Source organism: Rhineura floridana, chromosome 8 (genome assembly GCF_030035675.1).
Source record: "Rhineura floridana isolate rRhiFlo1 chromosome 8, rRhiFlo1.hap2, whole genome shotgun sequence".
Taxonomy (NCBI): Eukaryota; Metazoa; Chordata; class Lepidosauria; order Squamata; family Rhineuridae; genus Rhineura; species Rhineura floridana.
In genome coordinates, this window is record NC_084487.1 from 25,968,025 (window position 1) to 25,995,577 (window position 27,553).

A 27,553-nucleotide genomic window follows, 5' to 3' on the forward strand; every position below is an offset into this window, starting at 1 on the left:
GGATGGAAGGATCTGTCAGTTCTGGTCCTTCTCTCAGTTTCTAATTTTTCCAATCTTAAATTCAGTTCTCCACATTTCTGCAGCAATTTGTGATTTAAAAAAAAATCCTCTTGAAAATTGTTCACATTTAATGCAAATTTCTCCTAATACACACATTTTTATACATAGTTTTGACTAATGTACACATTTTTGCAAGTAATTTTCCATAACATAATGCTTTTTTGTATGCCATTTTCACTAATATATTAATCTTATTCACATTATCCCTAATGTATGCATTTTCGTAAACTTTGGTTAGTTGGGGAAGTGTACTGCAGTTTCAAAACAAGTGTAATTTCAATGGGTGGCTGTGTTTCGGTTCTCATATTATTTCAGAAAGTGAATCTGATAACTTTAAATGTTAACCGAATCAAATTTCTCCCCCATCTTTACTCTTAATTCTGGGAAATTTTCAGACTCATTTTATGATGGCTTGTTCCTTTATTATGTTGTCCTTGTGCTGCTGATCTTCATGTAAACCAACTGTGAGCTATTATTTACTATTATCAGTGGGACTGGATTGGATCCTGCAGACAGCGGCATCACTAGCGGGAGTGCGAGGGGGTGCGGACCTCCGGTGCGCGCCCTCCCAGGGGCATGGATGGGGTGGCTGGCCTCGAGTGCACGCGCAGGTGGCTGGGCTTGTGTGCGCACGTGTGTGCGCGTGCACTCGAGGCCAGCCACCCCATCCATGCCCCTGGGAGGGTGTGTGCCGGAGGGGCACCCAGCCGGAGAAGGCCTGGGAACGCCGGCATGCCTCCCTTGCCCCGCTGATGCTGCTCCCGGTCTCGCCCGCCTGCCTGCCTCCGAGGAGTTGGAGCAGCCTTGCTGGGCAACGGCGTGGGGCGGGGCAGCTCTGGGTGTCACCCCCCTCATGGTGACACCCGGGTGCAGGCCGCACCCTCCGTACCCCGGTAGTGACGCCCCTGCCTGCAGAACCAGCTTGGCATTCTTTTTCTCTCCACTTTCCTTCCCTATCCCATCTTTAACCTTTAACCTCGGGCAGGTGGGACTGAATCCGTGGGAAGGAAGTTTGATCCTTCATTTTACTTTCAACAACCTGATGATCACGATATTTTAATACTGCTTCTCAATGTGTACCTGTATAGCAGTGCTATACTTCCTAGACAGTTGTAGTGGTCATTGCCCAGTTTTAATATATAACACACACATACACACACATATTTTTGGCACAAGGTAGCCCTTGGACCATCTCATAAAATTTGTTGCAGTGTGAATTCTAAAGAAGAATTATGATTACTTCCAGTCAACCTTTGTTTAGCATTCATCCTGATGCATTTTCAGGAAGGTGAATCGATGTTGACTAATTATTGAACATTCATTCTTATTTGTTTGTGGGGAGGTTACACAACATTGTGTCAAGCAATTGCTATCCCACACTTTCCAGTGCATTTTCCCTTATCACAAAATGATAAGGTCTTTTTCCTTATCACAAAACATTCAGTAACGGGTTTGCTGCACAAGACTTTGAATGCAATGTCAGTTGTATAACCCAAAATTACTAGTATGTGATTCATTTCCACCCCAAAATAGCGACAGTCTGGAAGCACCTTCCATTCTGATCTGCACTTTAATCCAGGTCAGAGGTACTGATCAGGTGACTTTCTTTCAGCATATGGACCAAAGTAATTCCAGAAGCATATCTGCCTTTCCTCCCCAGCTAGGGGTGGGGCTATTTCTATCAGGGAAATGATCCCTGCTGCAATTATTTAATAAACCCCATGTTTAAGGAAACCTTTCCCCACCAGCCGGGTGGGATTTCTAGCCTTGCCTGAAGATGCCAGGGATTGGAGCTGGGATCTCCTGCAGGCAAGGCAGATGCTCTCCCATTGAGCTACTAAGCCCTTCTGTGAATTGCTTCCAACTAACATCCAGAGGGCCACAGGGTCCCCATCCCTGATGCACGCCTTAGAGAAACAGGGAACAAGGAAAGACAGAAGGGGAGCAGCGAAAGGGAGACTCTAGCCATGAGTTACTGCACTACCTGTCTAACTAGGGCCTATGCATTCAATACACAGAGATCCTAGCAGTGAATATCTTGGGTGGAGGGGAATGAGTTCTTCCAGTTTTATCACATCATCGAATCATAGAATAGTAGAGTTGGAAGGGGTCTATAAGGCCATCAAGTCCAACCCCCTCCTCAGTGCAGGAATCCAAGTTAAAGCATACCCAACAGGTGGCTGTCCAACTGCCTCCTGAATAACTCCAGTGTTGGAGAGCCCACCACCTCCCTAGGTCATTGGTTCCATTGTTGTACCACTTTAACAGTTAGGAAGTTTTTCCTGATATTCAGCTGAAATCTGGCTTCCTGTAACTTCAGCCCATTATGAAAAGATTGTCTTATCCCTTATATACCTAGTTGATTGCTGCACTCTGCAGGTGAGGGCCTCCTGCAGATACCATCTTATCAGGAGGTCCGTTCTGCACAACATAGGAAACGGACCTTTAGTGTGGCGGCACCTACACTGTGGAATTCCCTCCCCTTGAATATTAGGCAGGTGCCATCTCTGCTATCTTTTTGGTGCCTACTGAAGACCTTCCTCTCCCAACAAGCCTTTTAAGTAGAGACCTTATCCCAGTCTGTGTTTGCGCTGGAATTGCTTTTTAATATATTTCTTAAAGTTTTTTTTAAAAAGATGTTTTATTTCAATATGTTTTGATATATTTTAAATTCTGATTTTAAGATGTTTTAAAGTGTTTTTAGTGTTTTGTTTACCGCCGTGGGATCCTTCTGGAAGGATAGGATATAAATTTAATAAATAAAAAATAATTGAATGAATTATTCTGTTGTCCTGCACTCTCGGATGATCAAGAAGAGATCCTAGCCCTCCTCTGTGTGACAACCTTTGAAGTGCTTGAAGGGCGCTATCATATCTCCCATGAACAATGTATTTATTTATATTTTAGAATTTCTGATTTTAAATGGAGCCATAAAATGAAATGAGAAGTTCAGGGAGAACAAGCCCTTAACAAACACACATCCTCTTCTCCAACCCTGATTACATTATTTATATGGTTTTGTTTTTAACTGCATTGGATCTCATAACAGAAACCACTTCCAAGGTTCCAGGGCTTTGAAAACTAAGTGGGAGAGGAGATTGTGCAATGTTCATCATTCAGGCCCATCACTGCTCATTTGAAGAGGCTGAAGTGTAGATAGAGGGGTTCTTTGCTGCCTGGGATATATATTGAGGCAACAGCTAGTATAGCACAGTGGGGAGGAGAGCTGGGCTGGGAGTCCCGAGTCTGTGAGTTCAAATCCCCGCTCGTGTCTCCTGGGTGTAAAGGGCCGCTAAAGATCACCCCCACAGTGAGTCCAATTTTTCTTCTTCTGCGTTTGACGTTGGCGCGTAGACTTGGATGATGGTTATGTTAATAGGTTTCCTGTTTAATCTCATTGATATCACTTGCTTAGACCTTGCGTTGTAGCTCCTAATTGCTTTTGCTACATCACTTCTAAACACATATAACTCGGCAGCAAGGTTTGTTGATCTATCACCTTTGCACTAGAATTTGAGGGATTTGAAGGGTATTCTGCAAAAGGTTCGGTGCAGTTGGGCTTACTTTAAGGTCATCTGTATAACCTGCAAGCGGAGATGGACAAGAGAGTTAGAAGTGGGAAGGAACATAACAGGCTGTGCATGAAACTTGTCCAAACCCCAGCCAGGACCAGAGAATATCGCCATTGTGATGGTGACATAGAATGTTGAGCTGAACTCATGTCAGTTCCACTGTGTACTCACACAGCTCTGTGACTGTGTACTCTGAGCTATAAATTATTCCCCAGATAGCCTAACATTGTAATGCTAGAGGTCTTGCGGGTGTGAGAATGTGCACATTACCACCAAGAAGATAATTTCTTTGTAAGTTACTACTAATTTGATCTCTGTTCTGTAATTGCACTGTGACATTTCTCCCCTATCCTCTAAATTTTTTCCACCATCCTGGTGCTCCAACCCCCGCTTGGCAATGGTTTTCTGTGTTTTGGAGAGAGGGAGCCTCTTGAAAGTCCTCTGCAGTGGAGAGAAGTTGCTCTACATGAAGAGAAAAGCATTTATTAGAGGGTTACGAGGATGAGCTGGGAAAACCCTAATCCAGACCCTGCCTGTGGGTAGAACTGGCTGTGACAAGATGCGGAGCTGCCATGAAGCTCCCCTCCCCTCTGCCTTCCTCGTAACATCTGGTTTGGCACCATCCGGAATCTGACACCATTGTGCCCAGCATTCCCCTAAGGATGGCCGCTTACGCACTGCATCACCAAAAATTTTTAATACAGACTTGCTAACCGATAGAATGAATTTTAAGCAGCACCATATGTATGTTATTTTCCCCCTTATTTAATTTTCCAACGTCTTCTCTTCCCTTTAGCACAATCCTTACCATTTCAGATTTTCCACAACAGTTTCTCCTTATTAAAAACTCCCCCCTCCAAGCCTTTTGTACATTCAGCAGCTACTCATACTTTCATGCAACAAAGATATGCTCAAACAAGCAGAAACACCCGAATGTGGAAAAGGGAGGGGGAGGAAAGACAGAAAGGGGATAGGAAGGGGGTGGAAACCCAAATGAACTTCACTAAAGGCATCTCTTATGCTCCATATATAATTCCATAAAATACCTCCATATTTTTCTTCTGTACCTTGCTTTGTATATAACATTTCCCCCCTCAGGCTTCTAGATCCATTAAGTCTAAGTAGGGTAGATGAATCTGTCAGTTTCTTACTTTTCCCATCTTAAGCTCAGCTCCCCACATTTCAGTTTGAAATATTTATTTATTTATTAAATTTGTGTCCCACCCTTCCTCCTAGAAGGAGCCCAGATATTGGGTATGGTCCCAACTGTTACAGAAAGGTATAGTAAAGTGTGGGATTGTGGAATTACATCAAGATTATCTTGTGTTGAACTTGGGAGAGGAGAATCACAGTCAAGGTTTTTTAATATTAAAATAGAATAAATCTGTGAACTTCTGCAGAGTAAATGAGCTCTTCCCAAGTACTGGATATGGATTCTTAGTGTTCTGAACAAGATTGACAGTTTGAATATTTTGATTTTATGGTGCTTTGTTTGTTTTCTTCCAATGGATTACAGAGCTTGGAAAAGGTACTTTTTTAAAACTACAACTCCCATCAGCCCCAGCCAGCATGGCCACTGGATTAGGCTGATGGGAGTTGTAGTTCAAAAAAATAATTTTTCCAAGCTCTGGGATTATATTTGTGCTTCTGATTGAATTGGAAAAATAACAATGAAAAAATGTTTAAAATGGGGTGGGGGGAATCCCTAATATAATGTATTTAAAGTTATTTTCACACGCACATCTATATAGGTGCCTACAGCCATACTACCCTGAACACGCTCGATCTCGTCTGATCTCGGAAGATAAGCAGGGTCAGGCCTCGTTAGTAGTTGGGTGGGAGACTGCCTGGGAATACCGGGTGCCGTAGGCTTAGAGGAAGGTAATGGTAAGCCACCTCTGAATACCTCTTACCATGAAAACCCTATGAATATATCCAAAAAAAGATTCATAGGGTCGCCATAAGTCATAATTGAAGGCATATAACAACAACCTATTTTATGCACAATTTTTATGCACATTTTATGCACAGTTTTCCTTTATGAACACATTTTTGTAGCCGTTATTTGGTTGGAGAACTGTGCTGCAAAATTTGGAGAAGTGTGAACCAGGTAGTTTTGCATTAAACTGCAAACTGAACCAGACCACAGTTCTCCTGCATCCCTAATTCTAACATCCAGGTATTTGCTTTTGGTTTACTTGTCTACTTTTTTAGAAACCAGTGCTGGTCTTGTTTGTTTGTTTGTTATCTCCACTGAAGCTTATTGCATCACTTTCAAGACCTGATTATCATTTTTGTTCATCAGACTGAACTTTCAAGCATTCGAACAAATGACAGGAGGGTGGGGAGGGGTGGGGAACACACTTCAGCTGTGCTTCAAAATCATACAAGGGTTCAGCTTTAACCTTGCTAATTATAGCCGGTTGCCTTTTAAGCTGCTCAAGTGCTTGATTAGACAGAATTATGAACTTGGGCAACTTAATATGTGAAATCTTTATTTGGATGCTCTTGGTGGGCTGCCAACATTGAATATAGACGTTTGAAGTGAACTGTATTATGCTAATCACATTGCTGCTGCTCAACTGCATCACACAGTCACTGTCAACATATTTCTACCTTGGTCAGACACTTTGCTGGGCCAGGGAAATAAATACGTTGAGAACTACATTGTTGGAACTTGAATGACTAGGACTGAGTCTTAGGGTTGTAGGTCGTAAGAACATAAGAAGAACCTGCTGATCCATCTTGTTCAGCATCCTATTCTCACAGTGGCCAGCCAGATGACCATGGGAAGTCTGTAAGCAGGGCCGGCGTTTGCAAACGTGGGGCCCGATTGGGAACCTTATGGTGGGCACTGATTTCCGTGAAGAAACGGAAACAAGCGCTGCCGCTCGAGGGTTAAAAAGGGCACAATTCCTGCACGAGCACGCCCCCCCTCTAAGCGCGGGGTCCAATTGGGCCCAATCGGTATTTTGTTGGCCCTGTCTGTAAGCAGGCCCTAAGTGCAAAGACCACTTTCCCCACCTGCAGTTTCCTGTACCTGGTATTCAGAAGCATACTGCCATTGATAGCTTGATCCCCCATGAATTTGTTTGATGCTCTTTGAAAGCCATTCAGGTTGGTGGCCGTCACTCCCTCTTGGGGGAACAAGTACTTTCTTCTGCGTGTCTTGAATCTTCCAAGTATTCAGGTTCACTGGATGCCCACGAATGCTAGCATTATGAGAGAGGGAGAAAAACTTTTCTCTATCGACTATAGCACGCTTTGTTTTTCCTCAAGAAATTGGACAGGGCTAAAGACCTTTTTAAAGAAGAGACAGATGCATGCACATAGATAGTGAGAAGCCAGGAAGTCGCCTTATACTGAGCCAGACATTGGTGCATCTAGCTCAGGTTGGTCTACGCAGACTGGCAGCAGCTCTCCAGGATTTCAGACGGGTGTCCTCCTCAGCCCTACCCAGAGACGCCAGGGATTGAACCTGGGACCTTCTGCCTGCCAAGCAGTTGCTCTATCACTGAGCAAAAAAGTGGAGGCGTCTTGTTTCAGAACTTTGTCCAAAGTATCCAGATCAATAGTGCTAATATTCCCTCTACAAAGTTTATGCAGGACAATTGGGTATCGTACACTACAAACAATTCCATTTTAAAGCAATAGCCTTCTATAACAGGGAGTGCTGTTGACAACCTTTGTGGAAGGCTGTGGTGCCCAGTACAACCACAGCCAAGAGATAAAACGTTTGTTTTTGTTTTACTTCTGACACCACGTTGAAAGTTTAGTGGAAATACCCCAAGCAAGCTTCTGAAGTGTAAAACCAAGAGGCTTATTTAAAAGGCTGACAAAGATTAGAAATAGTGCTAAAAAAATTATTACGCACAACCTGCGGGCATGATGGAAAGTAATGATTTGTTAACAAATGGAGCATTTTGCTTTGTAGCTCTGAATAATAAAGCAAATAGCTCTCCCCCTTTAGTGCATGCTAAACGGCATTGTAGAAGTGATGAATTTTATTTGAAGTTGGGAATAAGAAACAATGTGTGGCATTCAGTGCTAGTCCTACTTAGAGTAAACCCATTGAAGTTAACAGACATGACTAACTTAGCTTCATTCATTTCAGTGGGTCTAGTATGAGGAAGACTTAGTTGAATACAACCCAATGCTATCCATGTAATTCTTACTCCTTGCTATGGAGCTCTGATGCACTCTTGGCTTCCCCTTTGAGGAATCTCAAGCCGAGGGCCAGACGCAAAAATGGCCCTCCAGGCCTCTGGCCCTTAGAACCCTCCCCAGGCTACATCCCTCACTGCCCTGCTGTATACCACGGTTTTTGCCTAGCTGGAACATGTCCTTTTAGGGTTGCCAGGTTCATGGCCTGAGACTGATCCTGTATCTTTAGGAGAAGAGAAAGTCAGCCAAGTGCAGGTTTTCTTGCAACCCTGTAATGGGAAAAACCACAAGGTGGAATCCTCCCTTCCCCCTGCACAACTTTTAAAGATACAGAAGACCTCTTGGTTGCCAGGCCCGGCCTCTAATAGGTCTTCTGTATCTTTAAAAGTTGTGCAGGGGGAAGGGAGGATTCCACCTTGTGGTTTTTCTCATTACAGTGTTGCAAGAACACCTGCACTTGGCTGACTTTCTCTTCTAAAGATACAGGATCAGTCTCAGGCCTTGAACCTGGCAGCCCTACCTTGCATGTTGATAATGCCCCTTACTTGCCTGAGTGGAGGACAGGGAGGTGCGTGTGTAGAAACTGGCCTACAGGACAAAGGCAAAATGTACATTTGCTACATTGTTTGCATCTGGCACCACCCACCACTGGCATGTGGCCCTTGAATGGTTGCCCAGAAGGGAATGTGGCCCTCAGGCCGAAAAGGGTTTCCCACCCCGGTATAGAGTTAATATAGCCAAGGGCAAAAACCAGCAAAAGTTAGTCACTGGCAGGAACCTTTAGGGCAGGGTCGGGCCTTCCAAATATTGTTGGTCTACAATTCCTATTGTGCCTCGCTATTGACAATGATGGCTGTGGCTAATGGGAGCCAGAGTCCAACAACAGCTGGAGGACCATAGGATCCCCATTTCTGTTCTAGGCAGTGGTGCAGCTAAGTAACTTTAGACCCTGGACTTAATGATCTTAGTTCTCCCCTCTTTAAATGGTCACCTTTATTACTTCAGCTGTGAAGCACACAATTAACACTACTCTTTTCCCCCTTACACCATTCCATGCTTTACAACTGCTTCTATATTCCCGATTAGTAAGATCATCAAACAGAAGAACTTGCCAACCTTGATTTTCTTTTTTTAAAAAACAAACCTCTGAGCATGAGCAGTTTTGCATTTTAAACCCACTTAAATCATAGCATTACTATGACCATAGAAATAAAAAGGAGTTTGTTTCTCGTGCCCTGGTGCTAAACACATTTACATCTGCACCTTTTTCATGCAGAAAAGGATACTGCTACTGCTGCAGCTGCTGCTACTATTACTACTAATATAGCATCTGTAATCATATACATGCCCAGACAGCTTCCCTCTGGCTATAAAATGTGTTTAAAATAATAATAAGAGGAAAAAGATATTGTGACAACAACCAATGTCAGTCCCAGTGGTCCATGGTATGCTCCTGCTGGCCCAGGAGCTGATTCTGCATCTGTTTGCTACAGCCCCCATCATCTGCTGTTCTCTGGATGATTGTTTAGATGGACTTCTGCCCCAACTTTCAGCCCTAGCTGTGCCACAGGAGCCTCTAGATCTGTGCCCTACTGCCCCTAGTGGTGAGCCATTTAGGGCTGCAGATCGAAAGCTTTCCAGGGTTATTATGACTTCCCTGGTTCCAGGAAGACTCCACCTCCCTTAGCAGCCCATTGGTTTCCCCTGGCCAGGTAGAGTAATGAAGACAAGAATTCTGCTTATTGTGTATATAAATAAAGTCTCTTGTTTGTGTGGTCCTCCAATTCCACAGCTTAAGTTTTGGGTCGATGCTTTTTAATTTGAAATTTTTTGTATATGACAGAGCCTAAACAAATCAACATTATATTTGCAGGGGGGGAAATGAAGTTCTGTATTTATAGAACTATTGCTTGATGGTAAAATATGTTAGATGCTCTCCAGTGGCATTATTTGTTCTTTTTGTTGTTTTGGTGACTGTTTTATTCCTGGAAATGAAATGAAATGAAATGGGTGGTATTCAATGCTAGTCCTACTCAGAGTAGACCTACTGAAGTTAATAGACCTGTCTACCACTACTTCTTCTTCTTCTTCTTATATCCCACCCTTCGTCCTAGAACAGCCTTTCCCAACTAGTGGGCCACCAGATGTTGTTGGACCATAACTCCCATCAGCCTCAGTTAGCATTGCCAATGGTCAGGAAAGATGGGAATTGTGGTCCAACAACATCTGGTGGCCCAATAGTTGGGAAAGGCTGTCCTAGAAGGAGCCCAGAGTGGAAAACAAAACACTAAAAACGCTCTAAAACAACTTAAGACAGACTTTAAAATATATTAAAACAAAACATCTTTTTTTAAAAAAACTTATGATCATTTGTTTCTGTGGGTCTACTCTGAGTAGGACTTAGTTGAATACAGTCCACTGTTTTTTTAAAAAAGGTTTCATCTGGCCTTCCAGTTCCCTCTCCAAAATACTGAAGCCAGATTTGAGTTTCAGCTGTTGCATAAGCAACATTTTTCTGTACAATATGCAGAGCAGATCTCAAAACATCTGTTTGTTGGTTTCTTGGAAATTGGAATCAAGCAGTTGCTGTACGATGAGGGGTTGGTTTGTTTGAAATTTGAATCAATTGGTTGGTTGGCTTGTTTGAAATTTGAAGAAAGCAGACTGTGTACCATCAGGGTTTAAATCCATCCATTATATAACTCCCACTGAAGCTAACAGAATTATTCTAAGGGTTAATTTAGTCTTGAGGGTGACATCAGACTGAAGAATCTTGTGACAACAGGCTCAGTCCTGACTGCATTCTTGTGGGGCAGGAGGAACAACTTCTTTATTTTATGCATCCATATATGCAGGAGAAGGGCAAAGCAATTCACAGCACATGCCTGTGCATGTTTCCTTAGAAGTAAGTTCCCTTGAGTTGAATGAGGCTTACTCTGAAGTAGGGATGGGGGAGAAAGATTTGATTAAGTTTACTTTTAAAGATGAACCTACCAAATTTGCATTTTCCAAAACAATATATGAACCAAAACAGCCCTCCTTCAAAATTTGCACCTCTCCAAAGTTTGCAGTATAGTTCTCCAGCCAAGTAGTATGTACAAAAATACATATATTAGGGTAAAGTGTGCATAATAATACATATATTAGTGAAAACCACATACAAAAATGCATTGTATTTGGTGAAATTTGGTGAAGTTGCTTTGCAAAAATGTGTACTAGGCAAAATAGTGTATTAGGCACAATTGCATACAAAAATGTGTTAATTAGGAAAAATGAACCAAAATGCTGACAAATTTTCATGAGGATTTAAAAATAATAATAGTAAATTGCTACAGAAATGTGGAGAACTGGATTTAAGACTGGAAAAATTAGAACCTAAGAGAACCAAAACCAACAGTTCCATCCTTCTCTGCTCTTAAGCAAGCATGTATATCAGGGGATGCAGGAATGCTTTCAGCCCGAGGGCCACATTGTCTTGTGGACCTTCCAAGAGCCACATTCCATTGGTGGTGGGGTCAGAGGGAAAAGTGGCCAGAGCAGTGGATGGGATTCTTACTTTTGCACAGTTGGGTACATTTCAACCTCACATAAGTCAGATGGTTCTAATCAAGACACATGCTCTTCTCTCCATCTTGGCAAGCAGGAGACATTATCACAATTCAGCAACACATTCCAACCAGGCAAAAGCACTCAAGGAGGGTGTGGAGCAGGGTAGGTGAGGGATGTGGCTAGGGAGAGGGGGGGCTGAGAAGAGTCCCAAGGGCCACCCAGAGAGGCCTCAAGAGCCCTATTTGGCCCTTGAGATTCCCCACTGCTGGTGTATAGGATTGCAGCCTCAGCCTTCCTTTTTCCAAGCAACGTGCATGCACATTAGTGCTTGCATCTCTGCAAGTTATGGGAAACTTTTATGAGAGAGAGAGAGAGAGAGAGAGAGAGAGAGAGAGAGAGAGAGAGAGAGAGAGAGGCTGTCTGAAGCTTTAATTCTTCTTCATACTCTACACCAAACATGGGAAACCTTTGGTCCTCCAGAAGTAGTTGGACTTCACCTCCCATCATTCCTGATCTTTGTCATGCTGGCCGGGATGTTGGGAATTGGTGGCCCAGCTGGAGGGTCACAGGTTCCCCATCTTGCTCTATGTTCTTATATAGAAGCCATAAGCTTTGATTGATAGAGCTCCTCATACGTAGTAGTTGAGCTGCTTACTTTCTTCTCTGTGTATGGAATCTCTGCATGCGCACACCTTTGGAACAGAGGGCGAGCACTCTCAGCTTTATTCATGCCAGCTGCTTGCTAGGAAGTGAGGGTATGAAATACGCTCTGGGCATGGCTTCATTCTTCTGCACCACTCAAGTAGTCCATGCCTCCCATCTGTAAGGACATAGGCGTTCCAGGTTTGAAGAGGACCTTGGCAAAGTATCCTCTTGTAGGTCCCCTCCTGCAGTGATGGAGCCCTGCCATACCTGGCAGGAGTGGTGATCACCTACAACCTGCCTCTGACATAGCATTGCTCCAAGGCATTGAGGGAAATTTAATATGGTGGCTTAAAGACTCAGCTGCCTGGCATGGGGGACCCACATCAGATGCCAGCTCAGTACTGGTGAGCTCAGCCAGGTACTAATCCTGGGCCTATTATGGCATAGCCAGTTGGGATCTGAATCTTATATAGGACAGCCAAGATCATAGAACCTGCCCTCTCCTAGCCCATGCTATGTTTCTGCCTATCTTAGTAAATTTAAGAAAAGAACTACATTAATGCACTGGGGACTTCACATTTATTTATTTAAATATTTTCTGTTCCACCATTTTATTTGAAAACACTCAAGGTGGCATACAGATATAACAGCAAAAGCCACAGAGTCATTTATAAATGAATATATGAAATGGAAATGCACTGCCTTCAAGTCGATTCCAACTTATAGCGACCCTATGAATAGGGTTTTCATGGTAAGTGGTATTTCGAGGTGGTTTACCATTGCCTTCCTCTGAGGCTGAGAGGCAGTGACTGGCCCAAGATCACCCAGTGAGCTTTGTGACTGTGTGCAGATTTGAACCCTGGTCTCCCAGGTCGTAGTCCAACACTCTAACCACTAGCCTAAATTAAAACAAAACAAAACAATTCACCCATACATGTACATAGAAAGGGTTAAAAGAGTCCAGCCTTTAATACATGTTAACCACCATGATCAACAGGAAGTTTATTAAAGGGTCTTGAGCAGCAATGCTGTAAATAGCCACTAACCTGGCCACTTGTGGGCAATGGGAAATGCCCCCAGGTGATCTGGAGATGGGCTACTACAAAGGTTTTTACCTGGGCTAGTAACTTTTGTAAACTTATTGGCAGGTCTGAATCAAATGTTCATAAACATGTGCCGTTGGCCAAGCTGCCACGAAGGATTGAAGTTTGAAACCTTAGGATGTGAATTTTTACAGTTTGTACAGTTCAGACTAGCAGAAGCTTGAGTACTCAGCCCAATGTTTCTTTCCTCTAATTCATTACTGTTTATTTTATTGCATTTATATCCCAACTTTCCTCCAAGGAGCTCAAGGTGGTTCTCCCCTTGTCTATTTTTCCTTACGTTGGCCCTGTGAGTTAGCTTTAGGCTGAGAGATAATGAATGGCCTGAGCTTCATGGGTGAGTTGGGATTTGAACTCTGGTCTCCCAGACTCTAGTCCAGCACTCTAACCACTACTCCACCATTGCCATTGAGAAGGAGAGCTTGATACTGTGCAGTTGAAGAAGAGACACCAAATCATTACGTGAGCTGTGTAATGAGAACTGGTGATGCCTGGGTCCTTTGCATCAAGTGGCACCAGTTTTCTGCAGCAAGGCTATGAGTCAGCACAGCTGTGGAGAGTCCATGAATGAAGAGGCAGTTCAGAAAAACAAGGTCAGCTGACACAAGTAATATAACCACACACACACACAATTACATATCTGGGGCACGATGCAAACACCCTCCCTCTCTGCCTGCCCCAGTTTGTTTATCTGTGTTTTTTACTCTATGTCATTCATCTGTGCTGGTTCTTTCCTCATTGGATTTGGCCATGAGGATTTCTGGCCTATTTAGCAATATTTTGAAAGGCTAGTCCAAATAGCAAACAGACAGCTGGATCCACACACACAGCCAAAGTCTCAGGATGGATAAGGGAGGGGTCTGTGCCCTTCAGCTCCACTGATATGAATAGGCCCGAAAGCACCCTTAACATTTTTGCTGATTGCACCCATTATGTGCACGTTATTGCCGGCACGTAACTTAAGTGATGAAAATAATGTCCACGTAGTTACTGCAATCTGTAGAAAGTTAAGTGCACTTTAAGCCCCATTTTATATCAATGGAATTGAAGTCCACAATTAATTGTGGGCATTCCACAAATTGCCTACATTACATCCCGCCTCCGCTGTCATAAGCGGTATGCCTCTGAATGCAGAGCTTGGAAAAGTTACTTGTTTGAACTACAACTCCAATCAACCGCAGCCAGCATGGCCACTGGATTGTGCTGATGGGAGTTGTAGTTCAAAAAAGTAACTTTTCCAAGCTCTGTCTGAATGCCAGTTGCTTTGGAATTCCAAGTGGGGAGGACACTGCTGCACTCAGGTCCTGCTTGCTGGTCTCCTATGAGTCGCTGGTTGGTCAGTGTGAGAACAGGATGCTGGACTAGATGGGTCTTTGGTATGATCCAGCTAGCAGTGCTCTTCTTATGCTCTCATGTTCATTTATTTCAATAGGACTAATTTTCTTTGGATGGCACCCAGTGTGCTTCATTTCAGGGCCCCAGGCATGCCCTGTGGCACACCGATAACTCTTGTGTGAATGTACTTTCCCTTCCATGCCAACAGAGGCAAAATTTCCATGCATTTATTTAGTGATATGGATGGAAATGTGAGGACTGGAGGCACTTGCGCATAGGATTCCCCCGTCAGCAAGAAATTGTTGGATGGGGGTGACATTGTTTAAGACTAGAATACCAGGCTTAAGAGAAATTAAACAGGCTCCTCCAGGGGGAAAATAAATGGGACTCCAAATAAAATGATTTGAGGATTTAGGCCTTGTGTACCTCACCACTGTCTGACAACTTTTTAAAAAACAACAACCCAGGATTGACATTTTAACTAGAATAAACCCCATTTCTAATTCTCTGCTCACTTAAAGAACTCCTAGGGCTTGTAGAGGAGTTTCTCAATACAGGACTTTTTCAAAGTAATCTGTTTTGAGGGCTGGCAAAAGAGCAAAATGACTGCAATCTGTCGTACATGAAATATTGTGGTTAAAGTGGATTTAAAATAAACCTTAAATTTGTAAGAGTCTGGAGAAAAATTATTTTGTTGGAAATATTTTCTCAGCATGATAAGAGTTTTTTTTTAATTGTCTGGTTTGCTTGTAATGCTAAACCATGGTTAACATAAACCAAGGTTTATAAACCATCAGCAACCTATGGCTTACGAGTGTGGTTTGTTTGTGCTTAATAAACCACAGTTAAGACACTGGATCAGGTTGGATGATCAAATTAAGACTTGGTTCCCTGAATGAAACATGGCTGATAAACCATGGTTTAGTGTTACATGCAAACCAGGCAAATGTGTTGGAAGGAACTCCCTGGACATGCCCAAAGGATATCTTTGTGCCTTGTTCCTTCCTATTGTACACATTCCAGAGCTGAGCCATTGCAGATCTCGACTGAGTCCTAGCTTAGATTAAGTCTTCTGAACATAGCTCTCCAATGGCTATGCAGCTGCACATGACTCAGTGGTCTTTTGGGTGCTGATTTCTCCATGCCAGTAGCAAAACAATGCAATGATTTTGCTTCAAAGAGTGGCTTTCTTTAAACCCTAGGAACTGGGCCAGCTTGGTGGTGAGCTCAGGTATTTATGCTTTGGGTGGGGGAAAGCGTGCATTTGAATGGGTCACTTTAAAGCTGTTCCTCCAGGCTCGTTTGCACAATGTATAAACAAGGAGTGGTCTGGCTCCAGTGAGAGCAGCTGACTTCATCATTTTGGCCAGCTGTGTGAAAAGGTGTTGCTCTAGCGGCCAACAATGCAGAAAGGGCACAGAGGGAGTAAAGACACACACAGTGTTGTTGAGCCAGACAGCAGCAGTGTGCTCATTTCTACCACTGATCTGAGAGCATTTTGCTACTAGCGAAATGTTTGTCATTGTGACAGGCAGGATGTACACTGAAAGAGAGCCTAGGAAAGGGTGTGGTGCACCTGTCTGCACCGTGCACTTTGCAGGACCCCTGTTAAGTGGGGGCTGGGCTACTTTCATTGCATTGAGCGCATTTTCCCATGTGTGTGTTTTTTAAAATTGCAGCTGTGTCCGTGTGTGGAATCAGGATCAATGCCATTGCATGCAGGGAGTGGGGGACAATCCTTTCCCCCGTGCCACCTTCCTGAAAAAAAGAAAACCTCCCTCCTGAAGCTGCTGTTTTCCCTAGTTGTGAAGCTGCTGTTGGTAATGTTAGGTTTTGAAGAGTAGTAATTTCAGATCCATAATGAATCTTTCAAAATGCATTGCAAAGTATTGTAAGATCCATTAGGTCTAGCACTGAGATGAGGGGTTAAGGGAACATGTAGCAGGGCTGGGGATCATTTGTTAATTTTGGAACACTCATGAGCTGACGAGGGGACAACAGTGTAGGAAATGCCAATTGTTATGATAGCTCATGGTTTGAAAGCAGCTGGAGTGATCTGAGCCGAGGCCCTTGCAGAATGCATGTTAATGGTTTTAACCTTCCTGAGGAGGTTCCATGAAAACAACCCTGCATGTTGCCAAGTTCAAGCACAGAGGAAAAGGAGGAAAGATTCTGCTAAATAAACAGATATTCTCTTGATTGGCAGGGTATCTCCTGAATACCTCTTACCATGAAAACCCTATGAACAGAGTATCCAAAATGCAACATGAGATAGTGCTGGAAGATGAGACCCCCAGGTCAGAAGGCACTCACCGAGCTACTGGGGAAGAACAAAGGACAAGTACGAGTAGCGCTGTGACTAATGACGCAGTTGGGTCAAAGCTGAAAGGAAGCCCAGAGGCTGATGCGCACAGATGCAAAAGGAAAGTTCGGAGTTGTACAACGCACACAATAGGAACATGGAATGTGAGAAGCATGAACCAGGGAAATTTAGAAATTGTCAAGCAAGAAATGGAGTGTATCAACATTACAATACTTGGTGTGAGCGAACTAAAATGGACGGGAATGGGACATTTCCAATCAGGCAACTACAAAATATTTTATGCAGGAAATGAGGAATTAAGAAGAAATGGGGTTGCTTTAATAGTGAGAAGTGATGTAGCAAGAGCAATTAGGAGCTACAACACAAGGTCTGAGGAAGTGATATCAATGAGATTAAACAGGAAACCTATTAACATAACCATCATCCAAGTTTATGCTCCAATGGCAAACAGATGAAGAAGAACTGGAGAGATTTTACACAGAAGTATAGGAAGAAATTGATGACACACCAAAACAAGATGTGCTGATAATCATGGGGGACTAGAATGCAAAAGTAGGGAACAGAGAAGAACTAGGAATTGTGGGGAAATGGGGCTTAGGAGATAGAAATGAAACAGGAGAAAGATTTATTGAATTCTGTGAAGCCAACGATTTGTTTCTTGCCAGCACATTTTTTGAGCAACCAAAAAGACGACTGTACACGTGGACATCACCAGATGGTCAATATAGGAATCAAATTGATTATATAATTGGAAACAGAAGATGGAGAAGTTCCATACCTTCTGCATAAACAAGACCAGGAGCAGACTGCGGTACAGATCATGAACTGATCATATCGAAAATCAGAGTAAAGCTAAAGAACAGCAAAGCACTCATAATGTCAAAATACAATTTAAATAACATCCCAGAAGCATATAAAGATCAAATAAGGAACAGGTTTGAGGCTTTAAACTTAGTTGACAGAGAACCAGAAGAACTATGGAATGAAGTCAGAGATGTTATCAGAGAAGAATGCAAAAAGACAATACCTCCTGTTAAAAAGAGAGAAAGACCCCAATGGATGACTGCAGAAACTCTTCAAATGGTTAAACAGAGAAGGAAAGCAAAAGCAAAAGGACACAGAAACACAGTCAGAACCCTAAATGTAACAATACAGCGACTAGTATTTAGGGACAAAGAGAACTATTACAATAGTTACTGTATAGAAATAGAAGAGGACAACAAAAAGGGTAGAACAAGAGCCCTGTTCCAAAAGATTAGAGAAATGAAAGGGAAATTTAAACCACGAGTAGGGATGTGGAATAATCAACAGGGGAACACACTGAATGACCGAGATGAAATAAAAGGAAGATGGAAGCAATACACTGAAGAACTCTATAAAAGAGATGACAGGATGAAAGATTCATTCACGGAGGAACCATATGATGAAGAACCAGAAATTTTAGAATGTGAGGTGAAAGCTGCTCTTAAAATTCTTGGAAGAAACAAATCACCAGGAATAGATGGCATACCAATAGAGTTGCTACAAGCTACTGAGACTGAATCAGTCCAAATGATGACAAAAATCTGTCAAGAAATATGGAAAACTAAACAATGGCCCACAGACGGGAAGCGTTCCATATACATCCCAATTCCAAAGAAAGGGGATCCCAGGGAATGCAGTAATTATCGAACTGTTGCCTTAATATCCCATGCAAGTAAAGTAATGCTCAAGATTCTACAACAAAGGCTCTTACCATATATGGAGCGAGAAATGCCAGACGTCCAAGCTGGATTTAGAAAGGGAAGAGGTACCAGAGATCATATCGCAAACATACGTTGGATAATGGAACGGAGCAAGGAATTTCAGAAGAAAATCACCCTGTGCTTTATAGATTACAGCAAAGCCTTTGACTGTGTAGATCATGAAAAACTATGGAATGCTTTAAAAGAAATGGGGGTGCCACAGCATCCGATCGTCCTGATGCGCAACCTATGCTCTGGACAAGAGGCTACTGTAAGGTCAGAATATGGAGAAACCGATTGGTTCCCCATCGGAAAGGGTGTGAGACAGAGGTGTATTTTATCACCCTATTTATTTAATCTATACGCAGAACATATCATACGGAAAGCCGGATTGGACCAAGATGAAGGAGGTGTGAAAATTGGAGGGAGAAACATCAATAGTTTAAGATATGCAGACAATACCATACTCTTAGCAGAAACCAGTAATGATTTGAAACGAATGCTGAGGAAAGTTAAAGAGGAAAGCACAAAAGCAGAACTACAGCTGAATGTCAAGAAGACTAAAGAAATGACAACAGAAGATTTATGCAACTTTACAGTTGACAATGAGAACATTGAACTTGTTAAGGATTATCAATACCTTGGCACAATCATTAACCAAAATGGAGACAATAGTCAAGAAATCAGAAGAAGGCTAGGACTGGGGAGGGCAGCTGTGAGAGAACTAGAAAAGGTCCTCAAGTGTAAAGATATATCACTGAACACTAAAGTCAGGATCACTCAGACCATGGTATTTCCAATCTCTATGTACGGATGTGAAAGTTGGACAGTGAAAAAAGCAGATAAGAGAAAAATCAATGCATTTGAAATGTGGTGTTGGAGAAGAGCTTTGCGGATACCATGGACTGCAAAAAAAGACAAATAATTGGGTGTTAGAACAAATTAAACCAGAGCTATCACTAGAAGCTAAAATGATGAAACTGAGGTTATCATACTTTGGACACATAATGAGAAGACATGATTCACTAGAAAAGACAATAATGCTGGGAAAACAGAAGGAAGTAGAAAAAGGGGAGACCAAACAAGAGATGGATTGATTCCATAAAGAAACATACAGACATGAACTTATAAGATCTGAACAGGGTGGTTCATGACAGATGCTCTTGGAGGTCACTGATTCATAGGGTTGCCATAAGTCGTAGTCGACTTGGAGGCACATAACAACAACAACAATTTTCACAAGCTTGTACATTTGATGATGACACAGGTCATTGCCTACAAAAGTTCCTAAGAAGAGCCCTGCTGAATCAGTCCAATGACCCATCTAGTCCAGCATCCTGCTCTTGCAGTGACCAACCAGACGCCTATGGGAAGCCCACAAATAGGAGCTGAGTGCAACTGCACTCTCCCCACTTGTGATATCCAGCAACTGGCATTCAGAGGCATAGTGCCTCTGAGAGTGGGGGTTGTGGCTTGTAGCCACTGAGAGCTCCATCCTCCATGAATTTGTCTAATACTCTTAGAGCATCCAAATTGGTGCCCATCACTTATGTGAGAAAATTCCATAACTATGCACTTTGCAAAGAAGTACTTTGTTTTCTGTCCTGAATCCTCCAACATTCAGCTTTGTTGGATGGCCCCAAGTTCTAGTATTATGAGAGAGGGAGAAAAAGGTCTCTCTATCTGCTTTCTCCACATCATCCATAATCTTATACATCTCTATCATGTCCTCCTCCTTACTTGCCTTTTATCTAAACTAAAAAGCCCCCAATATTGCAACCTTTCTTCATAGGGGAGTTGCTCCAGCCCCTTGATCGTTTATGTTGCCTTTTTCTGAACCTACAATATCCTTTTAGAGGTTATGCTGTCAAACCATAGATTTGCATTATGATATTCGCAGCTTGATTTTTTTATTCCTTTCCCAGTGATCCCTAGCATGGAATGCACCATTTTCACAGCTGCTGCACATTGGGTTGACATCTTAATCTAGTTATCCAGTATGACATTCGTAGGGTCGTTTGGATCGTTCGCAGTCAGTTACTGCCAGTTCAGACCCCCCCCATTAGTGATTATGTAAAATTAGGATATTTTGTCCCAATGCTTACTTTGAATTTCATTTGCCATTTTACTGCTCATTCATCCAACGTGGAGAGATAGCGCCTTGCAATCCCTTTTTGTGCTCACGGCATAATTAACCTTCTAGGGTCAAACACACAAACAACTGCCATGCTCAAGACCACTTGTTTCCTCCTTTGCCTGCAGCAGGTTTCTGCCTTGTTGCAGATGGGTTGTCTGAATAATGTGCCATAAACACAAGCTGCTGTTTTGCAAGCCATATTGAAAGAGTTCAATCCAGTCACAGTTTGTTGTGTGGACACTGGACATATATTTCCTCTCTCCTGGAAACTTTGGAAACCGTAGTTCTAGGAGGGGGAGACAAGGAATCTCTAACTTTTTTTAGTACTTTCAGCAAACTACAGTTCCCAGGATTCATTGTAGAGGGTAGAGAACCATGACAGCTAAAACAGTATGAAAATGATATACTTTTGTATGTAGGCATTCCTGATTGGAAGCTCTGGAATGGGGAAATGAGACAAGGTTCAGCACACAGATTTTGAAGGACTATCAGAGGACAGTCCTGTATTCGAAGGTGTTCTCTCTTTGAAGGGCTGTCCAGTTGAAAGATAAAGGGTCCTGAGAGCCTTGAAGTTGTCAATTAGCAGCAGACTGAGCAGGCATACAGGTCACCTGCTCACAATCTTCCCCATTAAAGCGAGATGTATCATTGTTTTATATTTAAATTACAGTAATTCTTTCTCAGTCTGCATCTATCAATCACCCATATGGAAATCAGTGCACCCTTTTTTTTATTATGCTCTTTCTTGGCAATGTGTAAGTGCTCAGTTATACTTCTCATCACACGGCAGGCATCTCATTAGTGATCATATAGCATCCCCAAAAGCACTCTTCCCTATGACCATAGAAAGTAGCCACACATTTTAACAGGTCAAGGAAAGAACAGTGTGGTAATAATATAATGCTGTTGAAATGAACAACGTACTACCAGTCACAGAGATTGCAACAGTTATGACAGAGGGACAGCAAAGGCTTGGAATGGAGATATTGTCATGTATGTTGCTTGTGTTGCTTACAGTGAATTTCCTTCGCCATTTTACTGCCCATAAACCCAATTTGGAGAGATCCTTTTGGAGTGCCTTGCAATCCCTTTTTGTGATTTTTTGCTAAAAATAAAAAAAAGCTATGTTATTTTCTGAAAAGAAATGACATGCACCCAGGTTTAAATGGCCAAGCATTCCTATATGTTGTTTCTTTGCCAATTCCTGTTCAATCACATCTTTTCCCTCTCCTTGCTATTCTTCCTTTGCTAGGATAGTCCCATAGCAATTCAGGAAGAGTAACCATTTCCCCAGATTAGGGATGGAAAGATCTGTAAATTTTGCTTCTCTCAGTTTCTCACTTTTCTCATATTAAATTTGGTTCTCTACATTTCTGCAGCAATATGCGAATTTTTAAAAAAAATTCTGAAAATTCTCCACCATTTTAATGCAAATTTCTCCAAACACACACATTTTTGTAGGCAGTTTTGACAAAGGTACACATTTTGCAAGCCATTCCTCATCATGACATTTTGCATGTTATTTTCACTCATATATTCATTTTTATGCACACTTTCTCCTAATATATGCATTTTTGTAAATATTGTTTAGTTGGTGAACTGCTTCCCAAAATTGAATAAATTTGAATTTCGAAGGATGGCTGTGTTTCAGTTCTCCTATTGTTTCGGAAAGTGCGAATTTGATAATTTCTGCTTGAAATGCGAACTGAATCTAAATTCTCACCTATCCCTACCCCAGATAAGGATTCTACCCCTTCTTTCTGTCCCTCTGGTACTGAAGCCTTCTGGAATCAGTCCAAAAATGCCATGTTTTTAATGGCATGCATAGTGCAACAGTCGGCATTGGAATCCAAACTGGAAATGTTTCTGTTCTTGCTCTTCATTCCTAAACTGATCTCATATAAGAGAGGCTGTGGGTGGGGAAACCTGGGCAGATGGGAAAGCTGTGTGGAGTCGACCTCGGCTTTGTTTGAATTTCAGTTCCATGGGATGCAGAGTTAGCATTCTTCTTCTTAACATTTCTAAGAACTAAATACATCTTAAGTGTTGCTAGAATGACAGGAGAAGTAAACAAAAGCTCATACTTCATAGCATTCAAACTTTTACAGTATTCACCTGTATCTCTGGCTTGACCAGTTCATGCTTCCAGTGACCTATCTGTCTGTTGATTAAAGTTGTATAAGAGAGAGTTAAGGTTATGAGCAGTTACAGCTGATTCGGAACATCCCGGGCAGTAAGCAATCTTAGACTGTGTATGTATTAAAAATGAGGCTGCAATAATGTTGGCGTTTCTCTTTCTTTGCTGTTAAATCAGTAGTGTGAAATCAGTCCTTGATGGAAGACTGTGAAGCTGAATGGTTTGCTCACTGCAGCACTTCATTCAGGACCATCAACGGATTCATGTTTTTGGACAGTGTGATCTTAATTGATTAATTATGTTGCTTGCTTGCTTGCTTCCCACTTCCTTGAGCAGTGACTAATGCCTGGGGCAGCAATACCCAAACTTGGCCTACTTTAGATGAGAGAGCACAGAACACTCACAGGGTTTTTGTAATGCTTGCTTCATTTACAAATATAGAAACAGAGTATAAGTCAAGGCAAATAGCAGCAGGCACTCTTGAAAGACCGGAGAACTGCCTTGGAATCACATCAGATCCTCAGAGAGGACTTCAGCCTTTAGCTATCTCCTAGCTTTACCTCTTCCAAATTACAAACCAAATTCTCAACACACACACAGATGACAGACAGACAGACACACCAGTAAGTACACAGTTGGGATGGGGGAGAAATTTGATTCAGTTCGCATTTAAAGCTGAATTTATCAAACGGGCACTTTCTGAAACAACATGAGAATTGAAACACAGCCATTCTTCAAAGTTTGCACTTACCTGAATTTTACGATGCAATTCTCCAGCCAAGCAATATTTACAAAAGATACATATATTAGGGAAAACTGTGCATAAAATGAATATATTGGTGAAAACAACATACAAAAATGTATTATATTAGGATACATTGATTGCAAAAAAATCTTTTACATTAGTCAAAACTGTGCAAAAATGTATTTATTAGAAGAAATTTACACTAAAATGCTGAAGAATTTTCATTAGGTTTTTTTTTTAATTCACAAATTGCTGCAGAAATGCGGAAAACCAAATTTAATATGAGAAAAATGAGAAACTGAGAGAACCGAAATTAATAGATCATTCCTTCCTTAGTATACAGAGCCTGCCCCATGATACTGAAATCAATGGGAAAGTCAGGCAGCAGCACTGTTGGTTGGAATAGACATGGAGCTTTGCTTTACTGGCTGGGTGAAGGGATGTGTGCAGTTCAATGGCATCCATGGAAACAGAACCTTTGCACTGTGGACATCTGCAATTAAAATGGATTTAAGTGCAGAATTTTAATTTTGTGACCAACAGTTTCAAAGTCTTGCACCTTAGTCAACTGTACAATTCTAAGCAGGTTTATTCTGAAGTAAAGCTCTCTGAATGCAGTGGGGCTTACTCCTGTGGATGGAATTGCAACGTATGAATTTCAGTGCACATAGAGTCAGGGCCGACTTATCCATTAGGCACAGTAGACACAGTGCCTAGGGCCCACGATACGTAGGGGCCCATGAAAATGTTTTAATTTCTTTTAAAATCAGAAGAAGAAAAATGAACTTTTAGGGTCAAAGAAAATCTTTTAATTTTTTTCTCACATCAGAAAAAAATGATTTTTTTAGGGCCCACAAAAATCTATTAAATTTTGTCTAAAACAGAAAAAAAAAGTTGAAGTATTTAAAGTTATATCAAAAATAATTTTTAATATTGATATTATTATGGAGGAAGGGGCCCACGGAGGCAAAAGTGCCTAGGGCCCACGAAAGTCATAATGCGGCCCTGCATAGAGTTCTTGAGTCTGTAGGGATCTCCAACATTTCAATGGAAGGAGGTGATCCTTACATGCCGATGAAAGGAAATTACATTCCAAGCAGGAGAATTCTCTACGCTGGAGCTCATGTACTACATTTTAAGCATATATGCTGTTTCGCTAGATAAGATGGGACCTGTATTTAGTGTTTTACCGTATTTTGATACTATGCATCTTTTAGTCAGATTATTATTCTTTTTCTTCTAAACCACTTAGTTTTGTTATGTTAAGTGGTATAAATTATATGTATGTATGTATATATAAGATGTAGGGCAGGTGTGCAGAATTCTGACCCTCCAGATATTGTTGGGCTCCAACTCCCATCAGCTGCAGCCAGCATGACCAATAATCAGGGACGATGGGAGTTGGAGTCCAGCAACATCTGGAGGTCCATAAATTCCTCATCCTTGATGTGGGATTCCGTCTATAATCTATTAAAGCTGAAGGTAAAAGAGCTACTTCTTGTAATGGAGCTAGACCACACTTGGAGGGTTGTTGTTGTTTTTACTCCAGTTTTATCAGTGTAAAAAACATTATCTTTCCAGAGTGGCATTTCGATTTTTACACAGAGATAGTCTGCATTACGACCTTAAGTAAATTTGATCTTCATCCTACGCAGCTACAACTCAAACCAGTTTTTTTTAATAAGGAAAAGAAGTTGAACCATTTTCAGTTGCCAAGATTATCACATGCAGAAACAAACTTTTTGCTCCAGATTTTTTCCAGTGTTTGGATTTTTTTCTTCTTGCTGGAATCTGAGTCAAAGATCTGGGGACTATCCAACAGACCACACTGTGAAAGACCGCATTTTAGCAATGGGAATGGTGTATTGGTTGCAGTGAAAAGTAACAGATGCAAACTTCATCTTAATATGGGTGATGCCCTTAAGAGTTTCCAATAACTTTTCCAGCAGCACTGGCAAAGGGCCATGATTGGTTTTCATCCTAGAAATGTGACAAAGCTTGACTTTCACTGCAGTAGGAACAAATATCCAGTTCAGTGGATTCTTCTTTTTTTTAATGCTAGTGGGGAAACTTGTAGGAGGGAATTGAAGGTGGAGTTGGCTTGCAGATGTCACACTGGAGACAACATTTGACTGTATGTATTCTTTTTCTAAACATCCTTCCAAGAGGCAGCGATCTTCAATTCCCACCCCCTGCCCAATGATGGGGAGTTGTACTGCCTTGCTCGTGTAAAATAATCAGGATATGAATGTGAAGTGAAAGATGATTTCCTCTTGACCTACTTCTGAAGAAGGAGCTCAGTCAGTGCTCTTCTGTTTGGGAAGGTAAAACAAAGCCAAAAAAGAAAAGCGCAAATCACCCACATTTCCCAGGCTCCGTGTGTTGCTTAGTGCCAACCGCATAGTCAATTACTTACTCCTGATAGGCAGTTTCCTTACCAATTTCCTTTCATCTTCTACCAACACCCAAAGTGACTCGCCAGACTGGTTGTTTGGCTTTCCGGGACAAACTTGATAGGACAGGGGCAGGTCCATGTGCTTAAACCCAAGTCTGCCTCATTCATGTTTGAAATGATGGAGGGGAGGGGGGGTTGGGGGGGACGAGACTAGGCCCTCATATGCACTGTACACTTAAAGCACTATGATGCCACATTAAACAGTCATCATTTTCCATAAAGAATCCTGGGAACTGTAGTTTGTTAAGGGTGCTGGGAGCTATTAGGAGACCTCGATCTCCTTACATAGCTACAATTGCCAGAGTTCCCTGAGAAGAGGGATTGATTGTTAAAACACCCTTCACAAACTACAGTTCCCAGGATTCTTTACGGGAAGCCAAGACTGTTTAAAGTGCTATAATACTGCTTAAAATATGTAGTGCAGATAGGGCGTAGGACTCAGTGTTTAGAGCATGAGGAAAGGGCCATAGCTCTGTGGAACAGCATCTGCTTTGCATGAAGAAAGTCCTGGGTTGTGAACTCCTGGCATCTGGGAAAGACTCCCAATGTGAAACCTTGGAGAGCGGCTGCCAGTGTAGACAATGCTTAGCTAAGTGGACCAATTAACTGACTTGGAAAAAGGCAAGTTCCTATGTTCCTGCCACTACTAGCCCATACAGAACTGTGGAGCTAGGTGGTCTGACCCACTTTAAGGCAGCTTCCTCTCTATCTCTGTGGGTGACAGGAGCGGAACCCTCCAAACAGTCACTTCCTACCTCCCCATAAACTCTTCCCCCCACAAATGCTTCCTCGTGTCCTGCTCAGCTCAGCTCAGCTCCGGTTGCAGACCTCACATTAGGAGATAAGGGTGCTCTGTGTGTGTCTTAGTGATGGATTCCTAATTGATTCCAGAATTTTGATTTAGTTTGCATTTCAAGCCGAATCTATCGAATTCGCACTTTGTGAAACGATGTTGACAAAAATGCATATATTAGGGGAAAATGTGCATAAAAGTGAATACATGAGTGAAAATACCATGCAAAAATGCACGATATTATTAGAAATGCCTTCCGAAAATGTGTACAATAGTGAAAACTGTCCACAAAATGTGTTTACTAGGAGAAATCCGCAGTAAAATGCTAAAGAATTTTCACAAGGATTTTTTTAAAATGCAAATTGCTGCAAAAATCTGAAGAACTGAATTTATGCTTGGAAAAATTAGAAACTGAGATAAATTGACAGATCTTTCCATCCTGTGTGTGTGTGTGGGAGCCACAGGTGGGGGAAGGATCAGCACCCCTCCCTTAATGCCATCTTCACCCTCAAAAATTCACTCTCCCTTTGCTAAGTGATTCAGGCAGATCCAGGATTGTTCCTCAGACATAAATGCATCCGTCTTGTAGAAGTAAACCCTGGTCTTAACTGTATATACTTTAGGTACAAAACACTAGACTTCCTTTGTTAAGGAAATGAAGAGGCAATTCAGCATTGCCTACCTGTAAAGCCACATCTTTCTGAATCATGCGCCTAGGTTGCATTCCTGTGGGGTGACTTATGCTGAGTGCTTCTGAAGCAGTTGCTCAGAAGCCACGGCCTTCCTGCTGTACTATTCTTGTTCTTAATTA

At 42.0% G+C, this 27,553-nt stretch overlaps 1 protein-coding gene and 1 pseudogene across 2 annotated transcripts in view; both read left to right on the plus strand.

Moving 5' to 3' along the window:
- Positions 1-27,553, plus strand: part of NINJ2 (ninjurin 2) — a 102,962-nt gene that overhangs the window by 17,412 nt on the left and 57,997 nt on the right. The window lies entirely within an intron of this gene.
- Positions 5,386-5,504, plus strand: LOC133363564 (5S ribosomal RNA; annotated as a pseudogene).